The sequence below is a fragment of the Aythya fuligula genome, chromosome 1, assembly GCF_009819795.1.
Source record: "Aythya fuligula isolate bAytFul2 chromosome 1, bAytFul2.pri, whole genome shotgun sequence".
Lineage (NCBI taxonomy): Eukaryota > Metazoa > Chordata > Aves > Anseriformes > Anatidae > Aythya > Aythya fuligula.
The window spans coordinates 193,853,419-193,867,055 of record NC_045559.1 but is presented as its reverse complement, the minus strand read 5'-3'; the positions used below and the strand labels follow the sequence as shown (position 1 = coordinate 193,867,055).

The following is a 13,637-nucleotide window of genomic DNA, read 5'->3' as shown; positions in this document are numbered from 1 at the left end:
TGTACAGAGCTCAAGAGATACTTGAGGTAGCATTCTCTTTTCAGCTGAAGTTTAAGAACAAGTTTCTATCTACAAAAAGGACTAATCTGAAATCTGGAAAAGCAACAGAACATTACTGTTAAGTGGTTTATGTCTGTTTGTTTGTTAAATCTATCTATGTGGAGGAACCTTAACACAGGAATACCTTGCTTCCCAATGGAAAAAGAGACGTGATCATCTCCACGATAGCTACCAGCACTCACCTCAGATCCTCCAAAACATAGAAACGGAGACTGTGAAGACTGCAGGGGACATTGACTGCTAAATAAATCAACAACAAGAACCTAAAAAAATGAGAAACATGCACACCTAGCAAACTTGGCCTTCTAGTCATCCTTGTGGAGTCAGAAAAGGATGAGCATTAGTACGTTTTAGTCCTTTCCAGACCTTGAAAAATGTCCTATGCATGTTTCGTCTACACAATTTCTTTTATTGATTCCTTATTCTTTCCCCTCCATCTTTATTCCTTATACTCCCTGGAAAAAAAAGGCTCTAGAATTTTTCTGTAGTCAAAGAAAACCCTTGACTGCTTAGTCTTAATAATGTCATACGTGTAGGGAACAAGGAATCAATATGAGGCATACTCTAGTACAAGCTGTCCATGTGTAAAGCACTGATAACTACCTCAATAAATAAGTGTTTTTGGTGGTCAAAATTGGTCAAAGATTTTCCTTGGCAAGGAGTTAATGAGGAGGATCATTGAACTGGGACTTAAGTGGAATTTTGTAACAAGCCCTAAAAGATGATGGTCCATGAGCTAGAATTAAGAACAGGTCAAGAAAGAAGTCGATCAGTGTTTGAGAAGAGCTTACATCACCACTTCAGTGGGGGTCCGAATAGAGTCACTGTGCCTGAATTTACTGAATCAATAAAATTTTTCAAAATCATTTTATTGAAATATGCACTAGTAAGCAGTGATCTTTAGCATCTCTTATGAGGAGAGGTTTTCATTCACTTGAAGAGTCGGTGTATGTACTGTTTCTCCAGTCTTGCTCCCAGAAAGAAGAGTCATTCCAGTAAATAGAACACAGTTTCCATTTTTGTGTCAGCAATATTGTTATTTCCTTGTTAATATGTGTTTTTTTTTTTTTTTTATTTATTTGAGGAATATAAATTACCCAAGTTTGTTTTAGATTCTTGTAGAGACAAAAATAAGTATAAGGTCCTGAGAAGGCCCACTTTCTGGAGGTGGCAAACACATTGATCATAGCATGACTAACTTTCTAAGTTATATTGTGTGTATACCAATCTTTCCTAACCAATGCTCGTTATTAAGAATTAAAATGCAAATGTATTTTCTAATTCATTAATAAATGCAAGATTGGTGGAAAGTGTACTTTTCACAGTGAAGTCTCAGAGGAAACGTGCACTTTTGATTCAAATTTTAATACAAAGTCATATCAAGACTTTAATATTTGTAATCTTTAATATCAAGATTACAAAGCCTGGAAAATAACTGAAAACAGAACAGAAACTAGAAAAAATAATGCAGTGTATTGACCTAATGCTACAGGGCTGTCCAGTATTCCACTTAATGTTTCTGAATCCCTCACAAGTATTTCTATTTGAAAATGAACATTGCCATAAGACAGCTCATTTTAGTAAATGAAAAATCTACCTTTTTCTTTCTTCTATAACTGTTACATAATAATTGTTTTCTATGAAACGAGAGAGTTGTAAATGGAGACCACATAGTATTGATCCATTCAGATGAAATGTTCAGTGTAATAGAATCAGCATGGAAATATTTGAAACAGAAGTTGACAGATTGTTCCTCAAAGTTATACTCACTGTTAGAATAGAACTAGAAAATCTCTTGTATTCTTCCGTATATTCTCACCCTGTCTTCACAACTGTAGTGTTTTATGTCTTCCAGTGATGTAAAAATCAGTATGACTGATCTCTCTTATCTCTACCTCTGATTCTCTTTTGTTTCATTTTTGGTGATATTATAGTATTTGACTTTTTCCATGTGCTAATATCTGTACTGTTATTGTCTGTGTTATTATTATGTGCTAATACAAGAGAAAGAAAATTTTCAAAAATAAGACACTTTTGGTAAAGACATGTCTAAGTAGGTGGGACTTGGAACATGAAGGCAATTTATTGCTTTCAAGGGACAAGAAAATAAAGATTGGATTTAGAATAGTGCTCTGGCTAAATGCTTGATAGTTAAAGTAAGATGAAAGAGCAATTGTGGATAGCATGATACACTAGATAAACTTCAAGATTTCATCTAGCCTCATTTTTTCTGTGGTAAGGAGAACAACAGAACCTGAAAGAGGTTCTGGAAAAAATCTCAGAAGTTCAGGTTTAACTATATTCAGCTAAAGCCAACGTGAGGGAAGCTGAGAAATTACTCTGACAGGATGAAACACAGGGCTGAAGATAATAGTTTGGTGATAAATATATATTATACATATATATATTATAAAAATATATATAGAGAGAATATTGAAATTATATTTTTAAAGTCCTATATAATCTGGAAGACATACCTAAGAGGAAAATGGACATAGCAGCATAGCAGTGCCTGATAAGTGAAGAGGTTAGGGTATTAATCCAACATCACTAGGTAAATCTGTGTCAGAGCTTGGTTCAGAATGCATTGTTTTTGAGTTTTTAGTGTTGCACATAGCTCTATTCAATGAGTCTTCTCATTGTACATGCACATGTACATGTACATGTAATGTTTGTTTTTACTGTATTCAAATATAACTACTCTGCCCTGGTGTGGCCTCACCTCGAGTACTGTGTGCAGTTCTGGGCACCACAGCACAAGAAGGACATTAAACTGTTGGAGAGTGTCCAGAGGAGGGCAACGGGGCCTGAGGTCACTGGGCCTGTTCAGCCTGGAGAAGAGGAGGCTGAGACCTCATCACAGTCTACAACTTCCTCACGAGGGGGAGTGGAGAGGCAGATGACCTGTTCTCTGTAAACACCAGTGATAGGACGGTGTTAAGCTGAGGCATGGGAAGTTTAGGCTGGACATCAGAAAGAGGTTCTTCACTGAGAGGGTGGCTGCATGCTGGAACAGGCTCCCCAGTGAAGTAGTCACTTCACCAAGCCTGTCTGAATTTAAGAAGCTATTGGACTGTACACTTAGTCACATGGTCTAAACTTTTGGGTAGACCTGTGCAGTGCCAGGAGCTGGACTTGATGATCTTTATGGGTCCCTTCCAACTCAGGATATTCTATGACTCTATGATTCTATGATAACAGTATATTTAAATATGATATAGCAGTACATAAACATTTGGTAGTAGCTGATTCTCAGATTGCCATATGTAGTCTTTTAAGAGTGAACAAGTTGGAGTTGTAATCCTGCCAGTGAAGTAACATTCTTTATGCAAATATTGTGTTAAATCAACAACCCTCCCCAAAACTGTCCTTATGATAACTCCACCTTCTACATACCTTCCCAGACATATAAAAGGCTTATTCTGATGTTAGTTACCATTATGTACCTGAATCATTGGGTCTTTTTAATAGCACCTTCTCATGTAGCAGGTAAGGGCTTCACCTCAATGTGACAGAGTAATTCTGCAAGCATTATACAGCAAAAGAGTTCAGTAGCATTTTGAAAGATCAAGTATGTAATATTACTGAAAATCTACATTTGAAATATCCACTTATTAATTTATAAATGGAGTCAATTTCTGTCCCTTTAACTCTGGATTTGCAGAAGTATACTATCAGTGATTGAAAATGCTGTGATTATACTTCTGGTTACAAAGTTGAGAATTGTTTTCATTTTTACATTTTCATGTTATTATGTCTTTGAAGATATGATTTTGTGAATGGCTAGCATTTAATAATGCCTCTCAATTGCAATTTCTAATGAAACAGTGAATTCCTAGTACTTTGTGATGACTATAGTCTTAGAAAACTGCTAAAATAAAGAAATTGAACAAAACACTTCAACGAATTTGTAACGTGCAAAATTCTTGGTCAAGTCTCCAGATGACTTAAATCAGGAAAACAATAATTGGTGTTCTGCTAATTAACACCAGTTTCTGGCAGGATTTTGTACATTTATTCATTCACTTGAACTTGCCAAAAAAAAAGCTCAAAAATTCCATATTTTTGATATATGGTTTCTGGTCTAATTTTGAAGCATATCTCAATCTCTCATCTGTCATTATCAATCTCAATATGTCAGTCTATTCCTGGTTAGAAGTCAAAACTTCGATTTCATGAAAAATGATGAGCTTTTTAAATTCATTTTTCTTCTGAATGAAAACAAACCATGGTTATTTTTTTATTTTATTTTTTTCCCAAGTGAATAAAAATTGCTTATTCCTGTCTGGTCTCAGAAAAATAGGCATTGTACTAAATTCACCTCTGTGTCTTGACCTCTGATCCACATTGACCTCTGTGTCTTAACCTCTAAGGTACAGACTCTTCTTAAGTAGGAATTGCTGTCTAGTAAGAATATTTGTAAACATGACAATATAAAGCACATGTGCAATGAGTTAAAATCTCACTTAATATCAGAACTAACCTGTAAACAAAATAATTTTATATATGCATGCAATCTTTATTTTGAAGTTTACACCAGGGACATTATTTAAATTTCATTCTTTAGTGTTACCTAAAAATGGGCTTTTTGTCTGTGGCTGCCTCAAATTTTTAAAGACCTAAGCAAGCAAACAACTGAATGATAAAATAATAATAATAACACCACCAACAACAATAAGAAGAATAGTAATAATAAACAGAGAGGAAAGGACTTAACAGAGCTAAGGGGTGTTTGTGTTTGTGTTTTGCCCTATTTCAATTCAGTTTAATTAAGCCAAATTAATTTCAGCGTGATTTTTCATATTCTTAAATATATGGTTCTTCTATATATCCACAGAACTTTTGTTGGTGTTGGTGCACATAAAAGTCACGTATCCCCATTTAGAAAATGATTGTGAAATACTAAATGTATTAAAATGTTATATTTATATTGTTCATTGTTCTTGATGGAAAAATACCATTATTCAGAACCAAGTAATATAATCAATCAAATAATATAAAATAATATAAAATTACATTCACAAATTAAAGTGAAATGCAAATTAACATTTTGTATATATGAAATCAATTTTGTAACAAAAATATCTTGTATTATGTAGTAACTTTAAGATCCCTCAGAAGTCATTGTTACCCATGAGAAGTCTAAAATTTTATTAGTCCTGTAGCTGCTCTTTAGAAGTGTAACAGTTTTTTCCTTTTCAAGAGGAATTTAAACAAAATAATGAAAAGTCTCTTCAGAGGTATTCATGGGACAATGCTGAACAGTTAATTGTTGCTGATATTTTTTTTCTAAGAGTTGGAAGCTTAATTTTGAAAGTTTATGTTCCTTAGATGTAAAACTTTTATAACTCAACATTCTGCCAGGGAATGCCCATCAAATATTATTTTGCACTGACAATATTTTTGCATTAGGTAATAACCCCAATTTGTTAAAGCCATGGAGAGTTGGGGTTATTAAAAAAAAAAAAAAAAAAAAGACACAGACAGGAAAGATGACTTAATGAATAATAGATAACAGCTTGGCTGGAAGCTCAGAGCTTCCAGGATAAGCCAGGTAGGGGCTGAGAGAAATGTAGGCAAACTGAAAAGCAACATTGCAAACCAAAAAGCAAAAACATTAATGGAAATAAACTCCCACCAGAAAAGAAAATTGGTGATTACTGGCTCCTTTTTTCATTTATATATGCCCTTTGGAAAACTACATGAAACAGTGCAAAATTGCACATTAATAGATTTAGAAACAGATATAATTATGATGAAAAAAATATACCACATGGTACAAAATTTGTAATTGGATTGAAAGAAATGACCAACATCACTTTCTCATCGGTAAAAGTATAAATCAGTTTTGGAAAAGTAATCTATATGAGAATATGAGAGACTGACAAAGATGAGAACCCCTTTGACAGTTTTCTGAAATGAGTTTCCATTACTGTGGGAGTTTTATGACAGAATAAAAAAAAAAGAAAGCTAATTGTATTTTACAAATGAGATCATTACTTTTCTTTGGACTTTTATCACAATTTTTGTAACTCATAAATTTCACTAATGTGTATGCTAGTCTTCCAATGTTTAGATCTTTGTATCTTTGAATTTATGATGTCATCAGATACTTTCATGTCAGTGGGTACATTCATGAAATCTTTTAGGTGACACAAAGTCTGGATATCCTGCTGAGAAAACAAACAAATAAACAAAGAAACAAAGAAACAAAAAAACTTTTTAACCCCTATTCCAAAGATGAAAGATAATCTGAAACAGACTCACAGCACAGTTTACGAGTATTTTTCTTATTAATTATTTTCTTTATCCTATTGTGCAAATTTATTCCTAAGAAAATGCATTTGACACTTATTGGTAGAAACAGGAAGAAGCATTTCTTATTTCAAAGGTGGGTAAAGGTGATGCCCTGAACCGATTCATGACTGCAACACTGGCCAAAAAAAAAAAAAAAATAAAGAGGCTTTTATAACCAGGTCGTGATTATTAGCAGATTCTACCTTCACATTTACCTTTGTTTCCTTTCACAGTCCCCCTGCCAATACTAAAATTACCTTCTCCTTCATTAGTCATTAGACTGTTTTTTTCATCATAAACTTTTTGTCAGTGAATTTTCTGTATCACTCACAGGTGATAACAAAAAATAGAAATCTAATGAAACTCATTTAATATAACTTTTCCATCTGATTTTTAAGTGTCTATGTCCACTTTGTCTTCCCTGCTTGAGCAGGGGGATTGGACCAGAGAACCTCCATAGTTCCCTCCCAACTTCAATATACCGTGGTTCTTATATTACTACGGTGAATTGTGTCTGTGACACAATTTTTCCACATTTGACAAATCTATTTGGAATTAAAAGATACATTCCATTATTGTACATACAAAAGAACAAAACTAATTGAAAAGATCTATCTCTGTTTTATGTTTTTGCATATACTTATGCAAAGTATATGCAAATATACTGAGTATATTTCACTTAGTGAAATGGAATAAGCTCCTACTCAATCTATTCATGTATGTGGAAAAGAAGTATTAATATATCTATCCAAAACAGTGATGAAAATTATATAACATTTTGTGTGTAATATATATAAAATTATCGTATTCAACACAGGACTTTACAATGTAAAATTGAAAGGCAGGAGATGGACAGACAGGTATGGAAATACAAAGAAATAATGACACAAAATGGTTCGGCATAACAGGCAGTCTCCATGCTCCATTTTTATTCTGTCTTCTGAATAGCATAGAGTCAGTCCTATAACTCATCATCTGATGACAGCAGAAATGATGAACATCAGAGGTGTTTGATGTCAATGCCTTTTCATTACACTTTAATTTCACTTAGACCTTATGAACCCAAATTTTCTTGTATTGTGTTTAACTTGATTCCAGATTCAGCATTTGTAAATCCTATTTTTTTCATGTTTGTAGAATCCCATTCCAAAATATTCCACTCAGGTAATGATGAATATTTGAATGGTTAGGAGAATCAGATTTAATCTTTCATCTTTTGATGTTTCTGCTTAAAACACAAGTATTGCTTTTTAAGTAAATGAGCCAAATGATTATGCATAATTAACTGGTCGGATATCTGCAAATAATTGTTCAGTACTCGTAAGCATTTGTAGTAAGATTATACTATCATTAAACCACATTTATAGTGTATTAAAAATCTTAGTGCAATGTCTTAAGGAACCACATTTTTCAACACTTACTAGAATCATGCTCTCATGGAGGAAAAGTAGCGCATACTGAGAGGCTCTTTAATTTGCTAAGAATGATGTAATGATGGCCAATATATGAAAGTTAAATCCAGAGTAATTCAAATCAGAACTAAGGTGTACATTTTTAATAATTGATCAGATATTGGAATTGATGGGTTCATCACCTCTTGAAGTTGTTGAGGAATATCTTTCTGAAAGTCTTGCTTTATAACAATACAAGCCATTTCATTCACTGCAAGTTTAACTGGGTTAAATAATATTGCTTGTGTTATAAAAGATGTCAGGCTTTATAATTTAATTGTCCTTAAGATTAAATCTTCTGCAAAACTCGGACAGTTTAAAAGATTTTGCACTGCGCAGTAATACAGTGGCAGAATGTCAATGGATGCAATAAATAACAACTACCCATTTAATGTATTAGAAAAAGAGATTTTCAATTTTTATACTCTGTTTTGCTTACATATATACTTCATTAGTGTTTGCTATGGATAGGGTCACTTATCTTACACTTTTTAGCTCCAACACGTGCATCAATGTCCTTTCAGTTAGCAGAATCAGTGCTGGGGGCTATGGAAACACTGTGCCTTGGTCTGTGATTAATGCAAATGCTTATTAGGATATTTTTTCATTTTTTATTTTTCACAGAGTGTTTGAGGTTGGAAGGGACCTCTGGGGATCATCTAGTCCAATGCCCCTACCAAGCTGGATCACCTAGGTGTTTTTTTTTCGGTTTGCAGGGCTGCTCTCAATGAATTGACCCAGGTGCTTGTACTTGGACTTGTTGAACCTCATAAGGTTCATGTGGCTTTACTTTTCAAGCTTGTCCATGTCCCTTTGAAAGCCATCTCTTCCTTCTATTGTATCAACTGCACCACTCATCTTAGTGTCATCTCCAAATTTGAAGGTGCACTTGATATTAAACAGTACCTCTCTCAAGACAGACCCCAGAGGGACATCACTTGTCACCAGCCTCCACCTGGGCATAGAGCAATTCAGATTATTTGCAGGTAGGAAGGATTGCAGAAAAACAAACAAACAAACAAACAAACAAAAAAAACCCACCTTACTACACTCTTGACTTCGCTAAACTGTCAGGAAGTCTTAACAATTGCAAGATTACCAGTCTGAGCAGCAGTTAAACACATTTGTAAGCAGACATACATCAGAGAGATCTTTAATGGTCTCACCACATTTCAATAACATTTCATCTTCAAGATCTGGCTCCTCTACAATGAATCCTGTTCTCTTACCACAGGACAGAAATTGGATGTGTGTGGTTTGTGTGTGCATAGCCTTCAAAGAAATGAATGTAATCAGAACAAGCCAGTTCTAATTAACTAAAGACTGTAGTGAACGGATCTAGTTCTGTGGAATAAGTGAATGGTTCCTGTTTAGGTTAATTGCTAAAATAATATAATCAGCAATTCGAACAGCATACATTCCCAAAACATAGACATGCTGTTTTGTTTTAGTGAATGCACGTTGACTATGCATGGTGGGTTGCTCTGAGAATGACAGTGCCTTTTATTGGTAAGCTTTTACCATCTGTTCTAATGATTTATTCATACTACGGAAAAGGCAGGTGAAATTTCAGAATGGAGATAAATAGTAATGGATATGTACTGAATTGGGCTGTGATTGTGCAAATGAGTTCAATGTTAACACTAATGCTTAGGCAATTGCTGTCATTCAGATGACATCTTCACATGCTATTATATAGTCTTGAAGTGCAAAATGTTGAAGATATAATGCAGAAGATCTATTTTTAGGAGAGTAATGATTTCCCCTCTGTCTTCAGACATTCATCCCTTATTATGAATAATAGTATAAAAATATTTATGTATATTTGGCCTTTAATACATAGGAAATTTTAAAGAGAAATTCTGGTGACAGATCTCTTCATCAAAGAATCCTGGAGGCTGTGAAAATTTCACAATAGGCTTGTCTTATTTCAAAGTTTGTATTATTGAGTTCTTTTCCAACAGGTTATTGGGCTAGACTAAGCTTTTGTCTCATTCTACATAGCTGTTCCTTCAGGGAGCTGAAAGTCAAAAAATAAAGAGCCTGTAATTTTTATGTGAAGTTCAACATAACCAACTTCCTGAATTATATTTGATTACCATTCTATGCTCAAAGTTACCAGTAAAAGGAGAGACCATCATATCATTAATTAATATACTGCATCAATCCCTTTTATCCTTACAAAGGAATAATGGTAAAGAATTAATTGAATGAAATGGAGCATGTACATGTAAAAGATCATCAAAGTTAGAAAAATGATGGAGATGACTGTCATTGCATACATGTAACAAAGGTTCCAAAATAAAAATAATAATAGAGATATGCAAAAAGAGTTGTCAGCAAATTCAGTACATGTAATTGTACCTCTTGAGAGTCCAAAACTTTAATAGAGATTTTCTATCTCCAATTATAGCATGTAACAGGTCATATCTATTTTTGAGGTAAAGAAATCAAAATCAAAAAGAAGTTGATATGTTAGAATCATAGAATCACAGAATTGAAGGGGTTGGAAGGGACTTCAAAAGATCATTGGGTCCAACCCCCCTGTCAAAGCAGGTTCCTTAAAGCAGGGTGCCCAGGTAGGCATCCAGACAGGCCTCCAGAGAAGGAGACTCCACAACCTCCCTGGGCAGCCTGTTCCAGTGCTCCGTCACCCTCACCTTGAAGAAGTTCTTTTGCATGGTAGTGCGGAACTTCCTGCGCCCTATCTTGTGGCCGTTACTCTTTGTCCTATCCCCGTAAACCACTGAAAAGAGGTTGGCCAAATCCCTCTGTCTCCCATACCTCAGGTATTTATAAACATTGATGAGATCCCCTCTCAGCCTTCTTTTGTCCAGGCTGAACAGACCCAGGTCTCTCGGAATTTCCTCATAAGGAAGATGCTCCAGGCCCCATATCATCTTTGTGGACTGGACTCTTTCCAGGAGATCCCTGTCTTTTTTTGTACTGGGGAACCCAGAATTGGACACAGTACTCCAGGTGAGGCCTGACCAGGGCAGAGTAGAGGGGGAGGATCACTTGCTTTGACCTGCTAGCCATGCTCCTTTTAATGCATGCCAGGATTCCATTGGCCCTCTTGGCCACAAGGGCACACTGCTGGCTCATGGTCAACCTGTCATCCACCAGGACCCCCAGGTTCTTCTCCTCAGAGCTCCTCTCCAGTAGGTCATCCCCTAGCCTGTACTGATACATGTGGTTGTTCCTTCCCAGGTGCAGGACTCTACACTTGCTCTTATTAAACCTCATTTGGTTTCTTTCTACCCATCTCTCTAGCCTGTCCAGGTCTCTCTGAATGGCAGCACAGCCTTCTGGCGTGTCAGCCACTCCTCCCAGCTTTGTGTCATCAGCATACTTGCTGAGGGCAAATGTTATCTGTGCTTAAAACAACTCATCAGCATCTTGAGGTTCCATATAATGGAGCTCAACACTGATGAGAACTTTTTTTCTACCCAGTCTTAATTCCACTTAGATTTTGTTTATTTGCTCTTCCAGCGTAGATTGCTTTGCTTGATCTTCCCTCATTCATTCCCATCTTAAGTTTACCTGTTTTCTCCCATTACCTACTGAAAGCATAATGGGCTGCTTTAGCCTGATTAACATCAATGTAGTTACATTTCTTTGGGCTAAGGTTTATCATTCATTGACTACATGGGCATCCTGTTCCTATGCCTGACCACTCTTTCTGAGAAGAAATATCTCCTAATTTCCAACCTAATCCTCCCCTGGTGCAACTTGAAGCCATTCCCTCTAGTTTTATCACTAGTTATCTGTGAGAAGAGGCCGACCCCCAGCTCTCCACAACTTCCTTTCAGGTAGTTATAAAGAGCAATAAAGTATCCCCTGAGTCTCCTCTTCTCCAGACTAAACAACCCCAGCTGCTCCTCATACGACTTACGTTCCAGGCCCTTTATAGCCCTTCTCTGGACACACTCCAGGGCCTCAATGTCCTTCTTCTAGAGAGAAGAAGAACTGAACACAGTACTCAAAGCGCAGCCTCACCAGAGCAGAGTATACATGTATAGGGGGATGATCAGGCAATACTAACCTGACTACTAGAAAATTGTTGTCTTAGCTCAAACAAGTTGAAATCAGATCAGGCCAAAACCAAACATAGCTCAAGGCAACTCCATATTGACAGATCAAGTACAAAATCTTTTACTGCTTGCAATGGAAATAGTGTTTAATGGGATACAGACGGCTTGCTAACAAATAATCAACACATTACAAAAGTAATGGTGATTAACATTACTTTAACTGGGATTATTATTATTTTTGTGGTAAGAAATTATATTATCTGGGATTTTCTGATGTAGATCCTCACCTATTACTATTAAGTAGAATTTCAGAATTATTAACCCATAATCCAAATTATTAACCCAGAACAGCTGATACCTGTGTAAAAAACCCTTCAGTTTTGTTCTTGGTATCTGCATTTTACAAAGTGTCATGTTCAAGTTCACTAGAATTAGTAAATTATTTTTATTTATTTATTTATATATATATATATATTTATTGACACATGAGAATTATTGTCATAAAGTTGTCTGTACATGTTTAGTCCTCTTCCTAGGAAAATATAAATGCTCCAAAGGAACAGTATCTATAACTTCCTAGTAGGTATAGATTATTCCATAATGGAAGATGTTTAATGCTTGGAAAGATGTTTTCCCTAATACTTAATGTGCCTTTTCCTTTTCTTGATGTCATCTCTTCTTACTACTTTTAGCCTCTCCTATTACATACCTATTACATACCAAACATCAACTAATTAATCTGCCGTGCTCTGCATGTTACGTGAACCGAAGCGGTGAAAGAAGAATAAAAATTTGTGTATTTTTAAATGCTTTTTCTCTGGATTTGTTCCTTGGTTCCTTTTTATTTATTTATTTATTTATTTTTTCTCATCAGAATTTTTTCTACTTTGTGTCTTATTTCTTGATTTTGAAATGACATCTGCATTTCTAACTAGAAATCCATGTCTAAGTTTTCTTCTTTGTCATAAATGGACCTATTAGAATGAGTCCAGAGGAAGGCCATGAGGATGATCAAAGTGCTGGAGCACTTCTCCTATGAAGATAGGAGAAGTGCTCCAGGCTGAGGGAGTTGGTGTTTTTCAGCCTGTAGAAGAGAAGCCTCCAGGGAGACCTTATAGTGAGCAGGAGATGGACTCTTTGTCAGGGAGTGGAGTGACAGAACATGGAGTAATGGCTTAAAACTGAAAAAGGTCAGTTTTAGATTCAATTTTAGGAAGAAATTCTGTACTATAAGGGTGGAGTGGCCCTGGAACAGGTTGCCCAAAGAAGTTGTGGATGCCCCATTCCTGGAGGTGTTCAAGGGCAGGTTGAATGGGGCTTTGAGCACCCTGGTGTAGTTGAAGGTGTCCCTGTCAGGAGGTTGAAATTAGATGATCCCCTTCCAACCCAAACCATACTATGATTCTATGATAAATTATGGAATGATGTTACAGGCAGAGAGGCTAGTGTTTGTGGATAAAAAGAAAACTGGGTTGAAGGAAAAGGTTCAGTGCTAGTGTGAAAAGATGGAAGCACCAGACTTGCAAAGTTAGGTATTGTCCAGAAGAGAGACAACTGGCTAACAAAAAAGAAAAGGTGACTAACATCAGTGCTTCAAGACTTAACCATAGAAGCATAGAATATTCCCAGTTGGTAGGGACCCTCAAGGGTTATCGAATCCAACTCCTGGCTCCACACAAGACCACCCAGAAATCACCTGAGAGTGTTGTCAAAATGATTCTTGAACTCCGTTAGGTTCCGTGTTGTGACCGCTTCCATGGGGAGCCTGTTCCAGCAACTTACCTTGAAAAATGTG

The 13,637-nt window shown here is 35.8% G+C and overlaps 1 protein-coding gene across 2 annotated transcripts in view; it reads left to right on the top strand.

Moving 5' to 3' along the window:
- Positions 1 to 13,637, top strand: part of CNTN5 (contactin 5) — a 692,218-nt gene that overhangs the window by 156,231 nt on the left and 522,350 nt on the right. The gene's annotated exons all lie outside the window — the stretch shown is intronic.